Source organism: Chiloscyllium punctatum, chromosome 32, assembly GCF_047496795.1.
Source record: "Chiloscyllium punctatum isolate Juve2018m chromosome 32, sChiPun1.3, whole genome shotgun sequence".
NCBI lineage: Eukaryota > Metazoa > Chordata > Chondrichthyes > Orectolobiformes > Hemiscylliidae > Chiloscyllium > Chiloscyllium punctatum.
In genome coordinates, this window is record NC_092770.1 from 19,691,699 (window position 1) to 19,708,530 (window position 16,832).

The window sequence follows — 16,832 nt, forward strand, 5'->3', positions numbered from 1 at the left end:
ATACATGTGCATACCCCAGTGTTGTTACATGTATTTACATCATTCCCAATTGCTTGCAAAGTAGCAGTGTAAACATGACTTACAATGAGCTTTAGTAACTTATGTTTCTAAAAGTACCATTATTCCTTCCTTAATACTTTGTTGCAAAACTGTGCTTTATCCAATTTATTTCACAATCAATAACTAAGTCAAATAAAAGTATACAGTAGAACCGCAGAAAATGAGTTCTCAAATGGAGCGGACACTATTACACACTGAATCTGAGTTTGTTCCCACTGACGCAGTAATTATTCCTTGTTGAAGCAGAGACTGCTCCACAATGGAGTGTGACTTTTCCCAGTGGAGCTGAGACTTTGACCAGTAAAACAGAATTCATTCCCAAATGAATATTTCTAAGGATGTAGGGACTATGCCCATTGAATTTGAGTTTGATCTCACTGGAATAAAGATTGTTCTTACCAGAGCAGAAATTGATCCTAAGTGGAGCAGAGAATGTTCCAAAATGGATTGCAGGTTGTTAGAGTCATAGAGATGTACAGCATGGAAACAGATTCTTCGCTCCAACCCATCCATGCTGACCAGATATCCCAACCCAATCTAGCCCCACCTGCCAGCACCTGGCCCATATCCCTCTAAACCCTTCCTATTCATATACCCATCCAAATGCCTCTTAAATGTTGCAATTGTACCAGCATCCACCACTTCCTCTGGCAGTTCATTCCATACACATACCTCTGTGTGAAAAAGTTGCCCCTTAGGTCTCTTTTATATCTTTCTACTCTCACCCTAAACCTATGCCCTCTAATTCTGGACTCCCCGACCCCAGGGAAAAGACTTTGTCTATTTACCCTATCCATGCCCCTCATAATTTTGTAAACCTCTATAAGGTCACCCCTCAGCCTCCGATGCTCCAGAGAAAACAGCCCCAGCCTGTTCAGCCTCTCCCTATAGCTCAAATCCTCCAACCCTGGCAACATACTTGAAAATCTTTTCTGAGCCTTTTCAATTTTCACAACATCTTTCCGATAGGAAGGAGACCAGAATTGCACGCAATATTTCAACAGTGGCCTAACCAATGTTCTCTACAGCCGCGACATGACCTCCCAACTCCTGTAATCAACACTCTGACCAATAAAAGAAAGCATACCAAACGCCTTCTTCACTATCCTATCTACCTAAGACTCCACTTTCAAGGAGCAATGAACCTGCATTCTAAGGTCTCTTTGTTCAGCAACACTCCCTAGGACCTTACCATTAAGTATATAAGTCCTGCTAAGATTTGCTTTCCCAAAATGCAGCACCTCGCATTTATCTGAATTAAACTCCATCTGCCACTTCTCTGCCCATTGGCCCATCTGGTCAAGATCCTGTTGTAATCTGAGGTAACCCTCTTCACTGTCCACTACACCTCCAATTTTGGTGTCATCTGCAAACTTACTAACTGTACCTCTTATGCTCGCAACCAAATCATTTATGTAAATGACAAACAGTAGAGGACCCAGCATCAATCCTTGTGGCACTCCACAGGTCACAGGCCTCCAGTCTGATAAACGACCCTCCACCACCATCCTATATCTTCTACCTTTTAGCTAGTTCTGCAACCAAATGGCTAGCTCTCCTGGTATTCCATGAGATCTAACCTTACTAATCAGTCTCCCATGGGGAACCTTGTCAAACACCTTACTGAAGTCCATATAGATCACACAGCAGCAATTTTTCCCACATAAACAGAAAGTATTCCCATGGAGCAGAGATGTATGCAGTGGAGCAGATTAGAGTTTTTTTTTCCCCAACTAAATTGAGATTGTTCCCCATTGCATTCGAAGTTGTTCTCAATAGAGTAGAGACTGTCCCAAAAGGAGCAGAGATGTTTTGCCATTGGAGCAGGAATTGTTTTCCTTTGGAGCAGAAATTATTCTGTGTTGTAGCAGACATTGTTGACCATTGAGCAGAGATTGAGTCAAAAAGGAGCAGAGATTGTCCTAAGATGGATCTACTCCTTACTGAAGTCCAGGTCTGAAGCATACAAGTCAGGCAAAACTGATCTATTCAAGAAATCCAGGTACACCCTTCAAAAGGCTATCAGAAACACAAGAAGCAATACCATACTAAGCTTGAGACTCAGACCAACCATATGGACACCCATTATTTGTGGCAAGGCTTGCATGACATTGTGGACTACAAAGCGAAGTCGAACAAAATCACGGGCTACAGTACGTCCCTACCCGGTGAGGTCAATGCATTGTACACTCGCTTTGAATAGAAGATCAGTGAAATGATGTCACCTATCCCCACAGCGTCTGATGCAGTTGTACCCACGGTCACTGCCATAGCATTAGATCGGCCTTCCTGTGAGTGACCCCATGGAAATCGACTGGCCTGGATGGAGTTCCCGGCCGTGCACTCAGATCCTGTGTGGACCAGCTGGCTGAATATTTGCTGACACCTTTAACCTCTCCTTACTATGATCTGAGGTTATCACCTGCTTCAAGAAGCCCAACATCATCCCAGTGCCAAAGAAAAACCATGCAGCGTGCCTCAATGATTACTACCTGGTGGCTCTGACCTCCATCATTGTGAAGTGCTTCGAGAGGTTAGTCATGGCTCACATCAACTCCAGCCTCCCAGACTGCCTTGCTCCTTTGCAATTTGCCTAATGGTGCAACATGTCCACATCAGACACCATCTTCCTGGCTGTACACTCATCCCTGATACATCTGGGTAACAAAGATACCGACATCAGGCTCCTAATTATTGACTGCAGTTTCAGCTTAAGCACCATAATTCCAAACAAACTCATCTCTGAACTCTGAATCCTAGGTCTTAGCTCTCTCTCTGTAACTGGATCCTCAATTTCCTGACCCATAGATTGCAATTAGTAAGAATAGGAAACAACACCTTCTCCACCTTAATCTTCAACACCAGTGCCATGCAAGGCTGTGTACTCAGCCCCTTACTGTATTTCTTATGCAACCATGACTGTGTGGCCAAATTCAATCCCAACTCCATTTACAAGTTTGCTGATTTTCCTGTTCCTCAGATGCTGCCTGAGATTTTCCTGCTCCTCGGGTGTGCCTGACCTGCTGTGCTTTTCCAGCACCGTTCTAAGCTTGAGTCTCCAGCATCTGTAGTCCTCACTTTCACCACGCTTGCTGATGACACCACCGCTGTAGTTGGATCTCAAACAATGACAGGATGGAATTCAGGAAAGCGAGTGGTTAATGACATGGTGTAAAGCCAACAATCTCTCCATCAACATCAGCAAAATGAAGGAGCTGGTCATTGACTTCAGGAAACGGAGTGGAGGGCATGGTCCTGTCTGCATTGATGGTGCTGAGGTGGAGAACACTGAGAGTACCATGTTCCTGGGAGTGATGATCACCAACGACCTGTCCTGGTCCATGTACATTAAAGCGACAGTCAAGAAAGCACAACAATGTCTCTACTTCCTCAGGAGGCTAAGGAATTTGGGCATGTCCACAAGATCTCTTACCAATTGTTATTGATGCACCATAGAAAACATCCTATCTGGATGCACCACAGCATTGTACGGTAACTGCTCTTACCACGATTGCAAGAAACTGCAAAGGATCGTAAACATAGCCCAGTCCATCACATAAACCAGCCTCCCATCCATTGACTACATATAAAGTTCCTGCTTCCTTGGGAAAGCAACCAGCACAATCAAAGACCCCTCCCACCCCAGTTATACTCTCTTCCACCCTCTTCTGTCAGGCAGAAGATATAAAAGTTTGAAAACGCATATGAACAGATTCAAGAATAGCTTCTTCCCTGATGTTATCAGACTTTTGAACAGATCTCTTAAATATTAATTCTGATCTCTCTCTCTCTTTCTGCTCCTTCTCTGTGGCTGTAATACTATATTCTGCAACCTGTTCTGTACCCTGATAAACTTTGTATGGTGCGACCTGCCTATATAGCATGCAAAACAACACTTCTCACTGTATCTCCATACATATGACCAAAATAAATCAATCATTTGAGATGGAACCACAATTATACCCACTGAAGCAGAGACTATTCCCATTGGAGTGATATTGTTCCCACTGGAGTTGTGAATATTCCCATAGGAGTATATATCATTCCCACTAGTACAGTCAACATTCCCTTCAGAGAAGGTTTTGTCCCAACTGAAGCAGGAATTCTTTCCCAGTGGAGCTATGTTATGTTCCCATTGAAACAGGGACAATTCTGATTGGAGTAGAGATTGTTCTCCATTGGAGCAGAGATTGTTCCCCATTGGAAAACAAATAGTTCCCATTTTGAGCAGGGATGTACCCCCAGCAGAACCCTGATTCATCCAAATGGACCAAAGATTGCTTTCAACTGGTGACATGATTATTCTCACTGGAACAGAGATTATTTCAAAATGGAGCAGAAGGTTTGCCCATTGGAACAGAAATTATTCTTAATCAGTTTATTCTGATTGAAGCATAGATTGTTTTATTGGAATGGATATTATTCCTATACTGTTCTCAATTATGCTGAGATTGGCCCAATTAGATTAGCGATTATTCGCAAATGGATGAACAGTGGCTTCCACTGGAACAGAACTTGTTCCAATGGGGACAAATCTCTAACCCAACTGGGAGAGTTTTTTCCATTGGAACAAAGATTGTCCCAATTGAATTGGAAGTTTGTCCCGATTGAAAGATAAATTTTTTTTACTTTGAAACAGAGGTTGTGTCCAATGGAGTAGAGACTGTTCACACTGGAGTAAGGATTACTCTAATGGATTCTGGATTAGTGGTGCTGGAAGAGCACAGCAGTTCAGGCAGCATCCAAGTAGCTTTGAAATCGACATTTCGGGCAAAAGCCCTTGCTTTTTTATTCCTGATGAAGGGCTTTTGCCCGAAATGTCGATTTCGAAGCTACTTGGATGCTGCCTGAACTGCTGTGCTCTTCCAGCACCACTAATCCAGAATCTGGTTTCCAGCATCTGCAGTCATTGTTTTTACCTCGTTGATTACTCTAATGGAGCAGAGTGTGATCCCTGTTTGGAGGTTAGGTTGTTCTAAAATGGAGTAGAAATGATCCCAAACAGAGATTTTTCTACACTGCAGCAGAGATTGCCTAAAGAAGGTCAAAACAAATGAGAGAAACATTTCTTTCTTTCATTAGGAATGTCATGCGTTGAAAAAAGGCAAAAAGACAGAAATTCTGTGTTAGCTGTTATTGGCATTATTATCTGCCGACTATTGTGCTCTTCAAGTTGGTAGCCAGTTGGTTGGACTGAGGTCTTTTTCCTGAATTAGAAATTTTCTTCCTTTTTGATAGAATTTTTGAGTTTTATTACTTTGATTCATAGAGCGAGAGAGAGAGAGATTTTGGTTGCTAATTAGTTTGAAAGTCTGGATTAGAGAATTGCTGGAAAAGCACAGCAGATCAGACAGCATCTGAGGAGTAGGAAAATTGACATTTTGGGCAAAAGCCCTTCATCAGGAATGTCTGGCCTATTACTGTCTTCTGTCTTCTCAATGCTGTGACAAAACTACCATTTAAGATCAGTCCAAACCCTATTGCTAAATAGATCATTTACAAACGGAGCAGAAATTATTTCTTTTGGAAAACAGATTGCTCCCATTAGAATCTTGGATTGGAAAAGAGGTCTGCTGAATTTGAACAGTTAAGAGCTAAACTAAAAAGCAGCGTCTCTATGGTAATAATCTTAGGATTCCTACCTGAGCCAGAACAAATTGGCATAGGGTTAAAAAAAAGTCAAGGAGTTAATTGTGTTGCTCAAAGATTAGTATGGGAGGAATGCAATTCAGTTCTTTGGGACTGACGCCAATACTGGGATAGAAGGTAATGGGATGGGTACCACTTGGATCATGCTGGGACCAATGTCCCGATGAATTGAATATCTAGGGTTGTAGAAAGGACTTTAAACTAATTTGGGATGGGGGAGTGAGATTGAAAAGACGAAACGTATGCTACAGAAGTGAAAGGATAAGGCTGCATTGAAGGACAGCTACTTTGCTAATGATACCCAGAGTGGGACAGGAAGAGAAAAAGATATACAAACCTCGAAAAACAGCAAGAAATAGGGTCCCAGGGGAAGTAAATGTTAAAAAGGCATTATTTATTGTTCTTTACTTCAATGCACTTAGTATTCAGAACTAAATAAATTAATTAACAACACCAATGATCTCATAGTCACTATGGTGATAGTTACAAGAAGTGTAAATATTCAGGATATTTGGCTTTTCAAAAGGACAGGTATCGGTAGATGAAATGGGTGGTGTGGGAGAATTGTAAGTTAGAAGATGGAATAATTACAATAGCACCAAATGATCTTGAATTGAAAGGTGTAGAATTCATTTAGGTGGAGGTAATAAATAACAAGAGGAAGACAACACTGTTGGGAGTAGAGTCACAGAGATGTACAGCAAGGAAACATACCCTTCAGTTCATCTCGTCCATGCGGCCAGAAATCCTAAATTAATCTAGACTCATTTACCAGCACTTGGCCCATAACCCTCTCGAGTCTTCCTATTCATGTACTCATCCAGATGCCTTTGAAATATTCTAATTGTACCAGCCTCAATTACTTCCTCTGGGAGCTCATTCTATACATGCTCCAGCCTTTGCATGAAAAAGTTGCCCCTTGGGTCCCTTTTAAATCCTACCCTCCTCACCCTAAATCTATGTCTTCTAGTTCTGGACTCCTCCAAACCAGGGAAAAGACTTTGTCTATTCATCCTAACTATGCTCCTCATGATTTTATAAACCTCTATAAGGTCACCTTTCAGCCTCTGATGCTCCAGGGAAAACAGCCCCAGCCTATTCAGCCTCTCCCTATAGCTCAAACCTTCCAACCCTGGCAACATTCTTGGAAATCTTTTCTGAACCTTTTCAAGTTTCACAACATCCTTCCGATAGGAGGGAGACCAGAACTGCACACAATATTCAAAAAGTGGCTTTACCAATGTCCTGTACAGCTGCAACATGACCTCCCACCTCCTGTACTCAATGCTCTGACCGATAAAGGAGAGCATACCAAATGCTTTCTTCACTATCCTATCTATCTGCGATTCCACTTTCAAGGAACTATGAACCTGTACTCCAAGGTCTCTTTGTTCAGCAACGCTGCCCAGGACCTTACCATTTAGTGTATATGTAGTCTATAGATGCCCTAACAGAAGCGGTTCTGCAGTACAGAGAATGAATCAGGAGATAATGAGAATATGTTTCAAACAAAGGAAGTACATTAATAATGAGTGACTTTAATTTTCATGTAGATTGGGAAAATCAAATTCGCAGATGTAGTCATGAGGAATATTTCATAGAGTATATATGGAACAGTTAGCTTGAACAATATGCTGTAGATCCAACTGGGGATGGGGCTTTTTTTCATTTTTGTACTGTATATTGAGGCTGGTTTAATAAATGATCTCAGTGTAAAAGATCCGCTTGGAAGCAACAACCACAATATGGTCAAATTTAGTGTTCAATTTGAGCGTGACAAACTTGGATCTGCAACAGCTGTGCTAAATTTAAGTAAAGATAGTTACAAAACAATGAGGGCGTGGCTGGCTGGAGTGGACTAGGATAGGAGTTCAGCAGATGTGAGCACTGCAGATGCTGGAGATCAGAGTTGAGGGGGGTGCTGGAAAAGCACAGGCGGTCAGGCATCATCTCATGAACAGGAGAATCGAAGTTTTGGGCAAGAGCTGATGAAGGGATCAGCTTCCTGCTCCTCAGTAAAGGAATAATGGCAGTTGTTTATGAAAATTGTTCATGTGTCACAACAAATGTAAATCCCAGTGAAGAAGAAGGAATCCAGGAAGGTGACAAACTGACTATGGTTAACCAAGGAATTTACCCCACCTATAACCAAGGAATTTACCCCATCCATAACCAAGGAATTTACCCCATCCATAACCAAGGAATTTAAGAATCATTGAAAAAAAAACATACAATTAGTAAAGATTGATGGCAACCCAGAGGATTGGGAAATTTAAAATAAAAATCAGAATATAACCAAAAATGGAGGGTAGACTAACAAGTAGTGTCATTGGCCTTGTTTTTTACATCCCATTGATGTTTATATCCCATGGCATTTAGAAAGAACAAGAAGAATGTAACAGGTGGAAGGGTGACAATGTTAGTTAATGATGGATGCTAGTATCAGCCAATAAAGGGGGATGATCTAGAGTACAAAACCAGGACATAGAGCCAGTTTGGGTAGAAATCAGAAAGAAGAAAGGCAAGAAGTCACTGGGTGTGTTGTTCAAGCCCCTTAAAAGTATTCACATTGTAGGATTGAGTATAAAGGAAAAACTATTTGGGACTGGTCAGGAAAGTACACCATTAATAATGGACAACTTTAATCCACCTACAGACTGGAAACTCAGAGGTGCAAAGGTAATCTGGGTGAGTAGGTCATGGAACAAAAACAAAAATTGCTGGAGAAACTCAGCAGGTCTAGCAGCATTTGTGGAGGGAAAGCAGAGTTAATGTTTTGGGTTGGGAGGGATTATGAGCTGCAATTTCTTCCATGTCCAGTGGGATTCCACCACCAGACACCCTTTCCTCTCCATCCCTTGTTAGCATTCTGCAAGGACCATTCCTTCCAGGTCACACAGGTCCACTCCTCCTCCATCCCAACAGTTCCCCAAACCTCGCAAAACCTTCCCATGCAATCGCAGAAGGTGTAATACCTGCCCATTCACTTCCTCCCTCCTCACTATCCAGTGTTCCAGACAGACCTTCCAGGTGAAGCAGTGATTTACTTACACTTCACTCAATCTAGTCTACCATATTCACTGCTCACAATATGGTCTCCTCTACATTGGGGAGATAAAATGCCGACTGGATGACCACTTTGTGGAACACCTACATTCTGTCCACGAAAATGACCCTGAGCTTCTGGTTGCCTGTCACTTCAAGGCACCACCCTGTTCTCTGGCCAACATCTCTGTCTTGGGCTTGCTGTAGTGCTCCAACAGGCTGGAAGAACTGCACTGCATTTTCCACCTGGGTGCCCTGCAGCTTTCAGGACACAATATCGAGTTAAAACACTTTAGAACCTGAACACCTTCTTCCATGTCCAGCCCACACCCCTGATCTTGTCATGACATTGGCTGCTTTCAGTATAGTCAACCCATTCTCACCTACATATGGTCTCTATTATCTGCTTTTCTTTCAACTAACCAGAGTCATCCACCCCTTTGTCTCCCTAGCTTTCATTCTGTCTCTGTCTGGGCTCCACCTGCTGCTTATCCGCTCACTCCTTCCTCCATCTCCACCCTCTGACTCTGGCATTATTACTACCTTTTCTGAGCTACTGTCAGTTCTGAGGAAGGATCTTTGGACCCAAAATGTTAACTCTGTTTTCCCTCCACGGATTTTGTCAGCTTTGCTGAGTTTCTCCAGCAATTTCGATTTTTGTCCAGCAACCGCGGTTTTTTGTTTTATTTAAGGAGATCATAGAATATTTTAAGATGGATTCTTAAAACAGCACATTTTGGACCCAGCAAGATTGGTAATAAATAAATGACCTCATAGTGAGGCCACCCCTAGATGGCAGCGATGACAAATGATTAAATTTCCAATTGAGCTTGAGAGAGAGAAAAGTGGGTCTAAGACTAGTACTTAAACCTAAATAAGAGCAATTATTAGGCCTTAAAAGTAGATGTTAGCTAAAGTTAACATATAAGTTAGGTTTTGGATGAGACATTAGAAATGCAATGGCAGACTTTTAAGGAAATTTTCAGAATGTAAAGAGTAGATACATTATAACAAGAAAGAAACATTGCAATGGGAGAATCTACCATCCACTGCTAACTTCAAAAATTACAGATTTAAAGCCTCACTAGCCCCAACACCAGTCCTCTCTGGTCCTGACAAACCTTCTATCCTGCTGGCCCCAACACATTGCTTAACCACTCAAACACACACATTCTCTACCCCATTTATTGAGAGAGGAACTATTCTCTCTTATTGGCGAGTCTAAAAGCTCAGGGACAAAATTCGAGCTCAGGTATTGGAAATCAGGAGGAATCACACTCCCCTCCATCAACAGCAAATTCTTTAGCAGAATCCATTCAAAACACGTAGCACACCTCGACCATGAGTTTTGTTTAATATTTCATTCACAAGTTGAGGGCCAGGCCAGCAGTTATTGCCCATCCCTAATTGCCCAGAGGGCAGGTAAGAGATGACCATATTGCTGTGGGTCTGGAGTCACATGTAGACAAGATATGGTAAGGATGGCAGTCTCTTTCCCTAAAGGACATTCGTGAGCCAGATGGGTTTTTCTTGACAATGTATTCATGGTCACCATTAGAATCGTAATTCCAGATTTTTATTAAATATAAATTCCATCATCTGCTGCGGTGGGTTTCTAACCTAGGTCCCCAGAACATAACTTTGGTCTCTGAATTAACAGTCCAGTGATAATACCACTAGACATCATCTTCACCTATTTGTTGCCATACAGTCAGTACACTTATAGAGGAGGTCAAGGAATGATTGCAGTTAGACAGCGCCAAGAGATATGATAGGAACAGAACATGGAACACTTTTGGTGACTTATTGAAGGGCTTTGACACAGTAAGCCGAGAGATCCTTTGGGAGGTAATGAGGAACTTCAATTGTCCCAAGAAATGCTTTGTGATGGTTCCACAGTTCCATTGTAGCTTTGTCTTGTGTTCTGGATGATGGTGATGATGATTAGATTAGATTCCCTACGATATGGAAACAGGCCCTTTGGCCCAATAAGTCCACACTGACCTCCGAACAGCAATCCATCCAGACCTACTCCCCACCCCATATTTACCCCATATATGACTAATGCACCTAACACAATGGGCAATTTAGCATGGCCAGTTCACCTAACCTGTATATCTTTGGATTATGGGAGGAAACCGGAGCACCCAGAGGAAATGCATGCAGACATGGCACGAATGTGCAAATTCCACTCAGGCAATTGCTCGAGGCTGGAATCGATCCCAGATCCCTTGTGTTGTGAGGCAGCAGTATTAACCACTGAGCCACCATGCTGCCTGACGAAAATTCTCACCCATTCCCATGCTTCCCTCTACCGTGCTCTCCGTTGTCTTCCGTGATGATGATCCTAGCATTGAAATCAGGTATTGCAAGGCTGGGAAGGATCTTGATCTGAAAGGACAAAATCTAGGCAAAGTGTAATATCTCCAAGACAATTTCCTGTTTGCCAATGATTGTGTTCCAGCTGCCAGTTCGGTGCTGGGCCGACAATGTAGCATGTTCCTGTTCGCATTGTACAAGATTACTTTGGCCTGATGGTCTGCACAAAAGAAACTGAAGGACGGTGCCAATCTGCTCCAGGAAACCCTTATCTGAAGCCCAAAGTGTCAGCCCATAATCAGAACCTGTCAGCCGTGAATAAGTTCATGTACTTCAAAACCACATGCTGTCAAGCTGTCTACACTATTGACAAGACCCTAGCAAGCAATTGTAGCCTTTGGCAGATTTGAGCATCAAAATGAAAAGGAACAGGAGTAAATGACCAAACTGAAAACCTACAGAGCAGTCACCTTGTCCACTCTGCTCTGCACATGCTAGAGTTGGACTGGGTGTCACATCAAGAAACTCAATCATTTTGACTTCAGTTGTCTTCAGAACCTCCTGGAGATTAGAAGGCAGACATGATACCAGGTACTACAGTGCTCAACAGAGCAGGCAAGCCGAGCATCAACACCATTTTGGGCAGTCACAACTGAGCTGAGTTCACCCAATAGTCAGAGATCGTCGTTTCATGATGAGCTCATGACTGAAGTACACCCTCATGGCCATAAGACTACAAGACAGAGGAGTAAAAGCAGGATTCAACCCATCGAGTCTGGTCTGCATTTGATGAGGTCATGGTTGATCAACTCCAATTTCCTGCCTTTCCCCCAGAACTCTTGATTCCCTTACTGACACAATAATTTGTCGGAACAGAAATGGTCAATCAGCCATTCTGTCCACTCAACTATTCAATGAGATCATGGCTGCTCTGGTGCCAAGGAAAGGATAAGAAGGACCCTCTGAAGACTTCAGTTAGGATATCACCTTGAGTCCTGGGAGATGGTTAAACTAGATTGGCAGGGACTGATGGAGTAGGTAGTGAATAGCCAGAGCATCCAAGGAGCAGGTAAATTGACATTTTGGGCAAAAGCCCTTCAGCATTCCTTACGAAGGGCTTCTACCCGAAACATCGATTTTCCTGCTCCTTGGATGCTGCTTGACCTGCTGTGCTTTTCTAGCATCACGCTAATCTCCAGCTACTGCAGTACCCACTTCTACCTAGTGAGTAGCCAGATGCAGCGTACAGACAGTCTGTGAGGAGGGACAGGCACTTGACAGGGAAAAGGTGCAGTCAGTGTGATGGGTTGAAGTGTGTCTATTTTAATGCAAGAAATATCAGGAATAAGGGCGATGAACTCAGAGCATGGATCAGTACTTGGAAGTATGATGTTGAGGCCATTACGGAGATTTGGATATCACAAGGGCGTGAATGGTTGCTTGATGTTCCAGTGTTTAGATGTTTCAAAAGGAAAAAGGGGGAAGGTAAAAGAGGTGGGGGAGTGGAATTGCTAACCAGTGATAGTATCACAGCTGCAGAAAGGGAGGTCGTCGAGGAGGGTTTGTCTTTCGAGTCAGTATGGGTGGAAGTCAGAAACAGGGAAGGAGCAGTCACTTTATTGGCCCCCCAATAGCAACAGAGACATGGAGGAGCAGATTGGGAGGCAGATTTTGGAAATGTGTAGAAGTAACAGGGTTGTTGTCATGGGTGACTTTAACTTCTCTAATATTGATTGGAACCTACTTAGTTCAAATAGTTTGGATGGAGCAGTTTTTGTCAGATGTGTCCAGGAAGGGTTCCTGATGCAAAATGTAGATAGGCCAACTAGAGGGTGGGCCATACTGGATTTGGTGCTTGGTAACAAGCCATGCCAGGTGTGAGATCTCTCGGTGGGAGAACATCACAACTCTGTGACCTTTACTACACGCATGGAAAGGGATAGAAACAGATAATATGGGAAAGTACTTAATTGGTGGAGAGGGAATTACAATGCTATTAGTCAGGAACTGGGATGCCTAAATTGGGAACAGATGTTCTCTGGGAAATGCACAACAGAAATGTGGAGGTTGTTTAGGGAGCACTTGCAGATGGTGCTGGACAGGTTTGTCCCACTGAGGCAAGAAAGAGATGGTAGGGTGAAGGAACCTTGGATGACAAAGGACATGGAACATCTAGTCAAAAGGAAGAAGGAAGCTTACTTAAGGTTGAGGAGGCAAGGATCAGACAGGGCTTGACAGGGTTACAAGGTAGCCAGGAAGGAACGGAAGAATGGACTTAGGAGAGCTAGAAGGGAGCATGAAAAAGCTTTAGCGGATAAGATTAGAGAAAACCCTAAGGCATTCTACACATGTGAGGCACAAGAGTGAGGGTAGGGCCGATCAGGGATAGTGGAGGGAACTTGTGCCTGGAGTCAGAGCAAGTAGGGGAGGTCCTTAATGAATATTTTTGTTTCAGTATTCACTACTCAGAGGGACCTTGATGTTTCTGAGGACAAAGTAAAGGAGACTGATATACTGGAACAGGTTGATGTTAGGAAGGAGGATGTGCTGAAAATGTTGAAAAATGTAAGGATAGATATATCCCCAGGCCTAGATGGGATATACCCAAGGACTGTTGTAGGTCCCAAAGAGATATTGACAGGATGCAGAACTGGGCTGCTAAGTGGCACTTGGGAGCTCAACCTGGAAAAGTGTGAAGTCATTCACTTTGGAAGGTCGAATTTGAATGCAGAATACAGGGTTAAAGGCAGGATTCTTGGCAGTGGGAAGGTCCATGTCCTTAGATCCCTCAAAGTTTCCACTCAAATTGACAGGGTTGTTAAGAAGGTGTCTGGTGTTTTGGCTTTCATTGGCAAGGGATTGAGTATAAGAGCCACGAGGTTATGCTGCAGCTCAGTAGAGTCCTGGTTAGTCCACACTTGGAATATTGTGTTCAGTTGTGGTCGCCTCATCATAGGAAGAATTTGGAAGCTTTAGAGACGGTGCAGAGGAAATTTACTAGGATGCTGCCTGGACTGGAGGGTATGTCTTATGAAGAAAGGTTGAGGGAGCCAGGGCTTTTCTCATTGGAACAAAGAAGGATGAAAGGTGACTTGATAGAGGTGTACAAGATGTTGAGAGGCATAGAAAGAGTGGTTAACTAAGGCGGAAATGGTTATCACAAAGGGGCATAATTTTAAGGTAATTGGAGGGAGGTTTAGGGGAGATGTTAGAGGTTGGTTCTTTACTCAGAGAGTGGTGGGTGCATGGAATGCACTGCCAACAGTGGTTGTAGAGTCAGATACATTAGGGACATTTAAATGACTCCTGGATAGGCACATTGGAAGTGTCGGATATGTCGGTTAGTCTGATCTTAGATTAGGATAAAAGGCCAGCACACCATCGAGGGCTGAATGGCCTGTACTGTGCTGGATTAGTGGTGCTGGAAGAGCACAGCAGTTCAGGCAGCATCCAACGAGCAGCGAAATCAACGTTTCGGGCAAAAGCCCTTCATCAGGAATCAGTACTGTGCTGTACTGTTCTATGTACTAGGTTTTATTTTTCTGCAGCATCAGTGCGTCTGGCAGGGAAAGATTTTTTTTAAAATGATGCTGCCCTCTTTGAAAGCAAGCAATACCAGAAGTAGCAAAAAAGAGCAAGAAGAGGAACATGAGGCCATCCGTCATCTAAAACTCTGCTTCCCATCAAATCCAGTCCTATTTGCAGCCAAATCTCCTAGACACAGCCTTTGCAGTCACCTGTGTGCCTAGTGGAAGCCTGACCCCATCACCAAATTGGCAACAGCAAAGGGTGAACAAGGAAATGTCAACCTGGAACACTTTTTCCCAAAAAGCTGGGGATGCTGGGGGATAATTAATGATTTTTAAGATGAGATTGGAAGAATTTTGATTGGTGAGGTTACTAAGTGTCACAGAGCCAAAGTGAATTGATGGGATTATGATACAGATTGGCCATGATCTAATTATTTGGTCGTAAAGTTGGAGTTTTCTGTGCACAGATTAGCTGTGATTTTTCCCACGTTACAACAGTAAAGATAGTTCAGAAGTACACTGTTCGCTGTAAATCCATTGGGTCATGCTGTAAGGTGCTATATAAATGCAATTCTTTTTTTCTTCCCTATTTCCAGTTTTCACTTGTCTGGATTATTTAAGGTGCGGTGGTACCGGTGTTGGATTGGGGTGGACAATGTCAAAAGTCAGATGATACCAGGTTATAGTTCAACAGATCTATTTGAAATCTCAAGCTTTCTGAATACTACCCCTTCATCAGGTGAAAACTTGTGATTTCAAATAAACCCGTTAGACTACATCCAGATCATTGAACACATTGCTTGTCTAAACTCTTCTGATGAGATTTGATGGACATGATTTGTAAACGATGACCACTGTTGCGCATTATCAACTCCAAGTACTGAAGTCCATCTGTTGACTTATTCGATAGGCTTAATGCAAACACCTGGAAACTGATTTCCAAAATATCGAGTTTTGGTGAGTTTTTGGACTCAACAAAATTTCTGTGGGTCATCTTTAAAACCAGTTCATCTTTTAAAGTTCAATATGGTGTAAGTTGCACGGATCTTTTCAACTAAATGGTGGCTATGATGGATGATATGCGGCCTTGATTAGAAACCTCTTCATAAGAACATCATTGTTCAGTAGAAATAGCAACCAGAGTAGGCCAATCAGCCTCTCATGCTCTGTTCAGCAATTCAATAAATCATGGCTCATATACTGCAACTCCATCTTCCTGCACTATCTACACATTCCTTTAACACCCAAAAATCTATTGATCTTTGTCTCAAATGCACTCAACAACTGTACATCCACAGCTCTCTGGACTGGAGAATGTTAAGAAGAAATTTTACCTCATGCAAATATCCAAATCATGAGTAGGATTAGGCCATTTGGCCCGTCAAGCTTGCTTTGTCATTGGATAAGATTGTAGCTGATCTGATTGTGACCTTACCTCCACTTTCCTGTCAACCTCTTGACTTTAATCAATCAATAACTCAGCTTTAAGAGTATTCAATGACTTGGCCTCCACACTGTCTGGAGGAGAGAGTTCCATAGACCAACCTTCCTCCGGGAGAAGGAAACCTTTTCCCTTTGTCTTAAATGAGACACTCTTTCATTTTAGACTGTGAAAGTTTAGTCTCTCTTAGCATCTATCCTGTCAAGTTCCTTCAGGATCCTATATGTTTTAATAACATTACTTCTCGTTCTTCTGAACTCCAAAGGGTATGAAACTAACCTATACAACTTTTCCTCATAAAATAATCCCAGGACCAAGTCAAATGAATCTTCTTTGAGCTGCTTCTAATGCAATTACTGAATTTACACCACTTCGCGTCATTTTGAACACAAAGCATTAACTTTGTTTCTGTCTCCACGCGTGTTGTCAGACTTCCTGAGATTGTCCGGCATTTCCCAAATTTATTTTAGGTCTCAGCTTCCAGCAAATAAGAAAATACCTAAGGGATAGACCTGCTATCCATGTTTACCTTTAAAAAATCAAAGATAGTATTGTAGTCAAAGAAAATACAAAGGTAGGTGGCAGCTTAGAAAATTGGACAGAATGTAAATAAACAAAAAAACTTCCTAAATGATTAATTAGAAGGGAAAAGTTAAAGTATGAGAGAACGTCAACCCAAAAAATATAAAAACAGCTAGGAAAGGTTTCTTTGAATATTTTAAAAGGAAGAGACTTAACAAAGTAAATGTTGACCTGTTAGAAAATGATTCTCTGGAATTAATAATGAA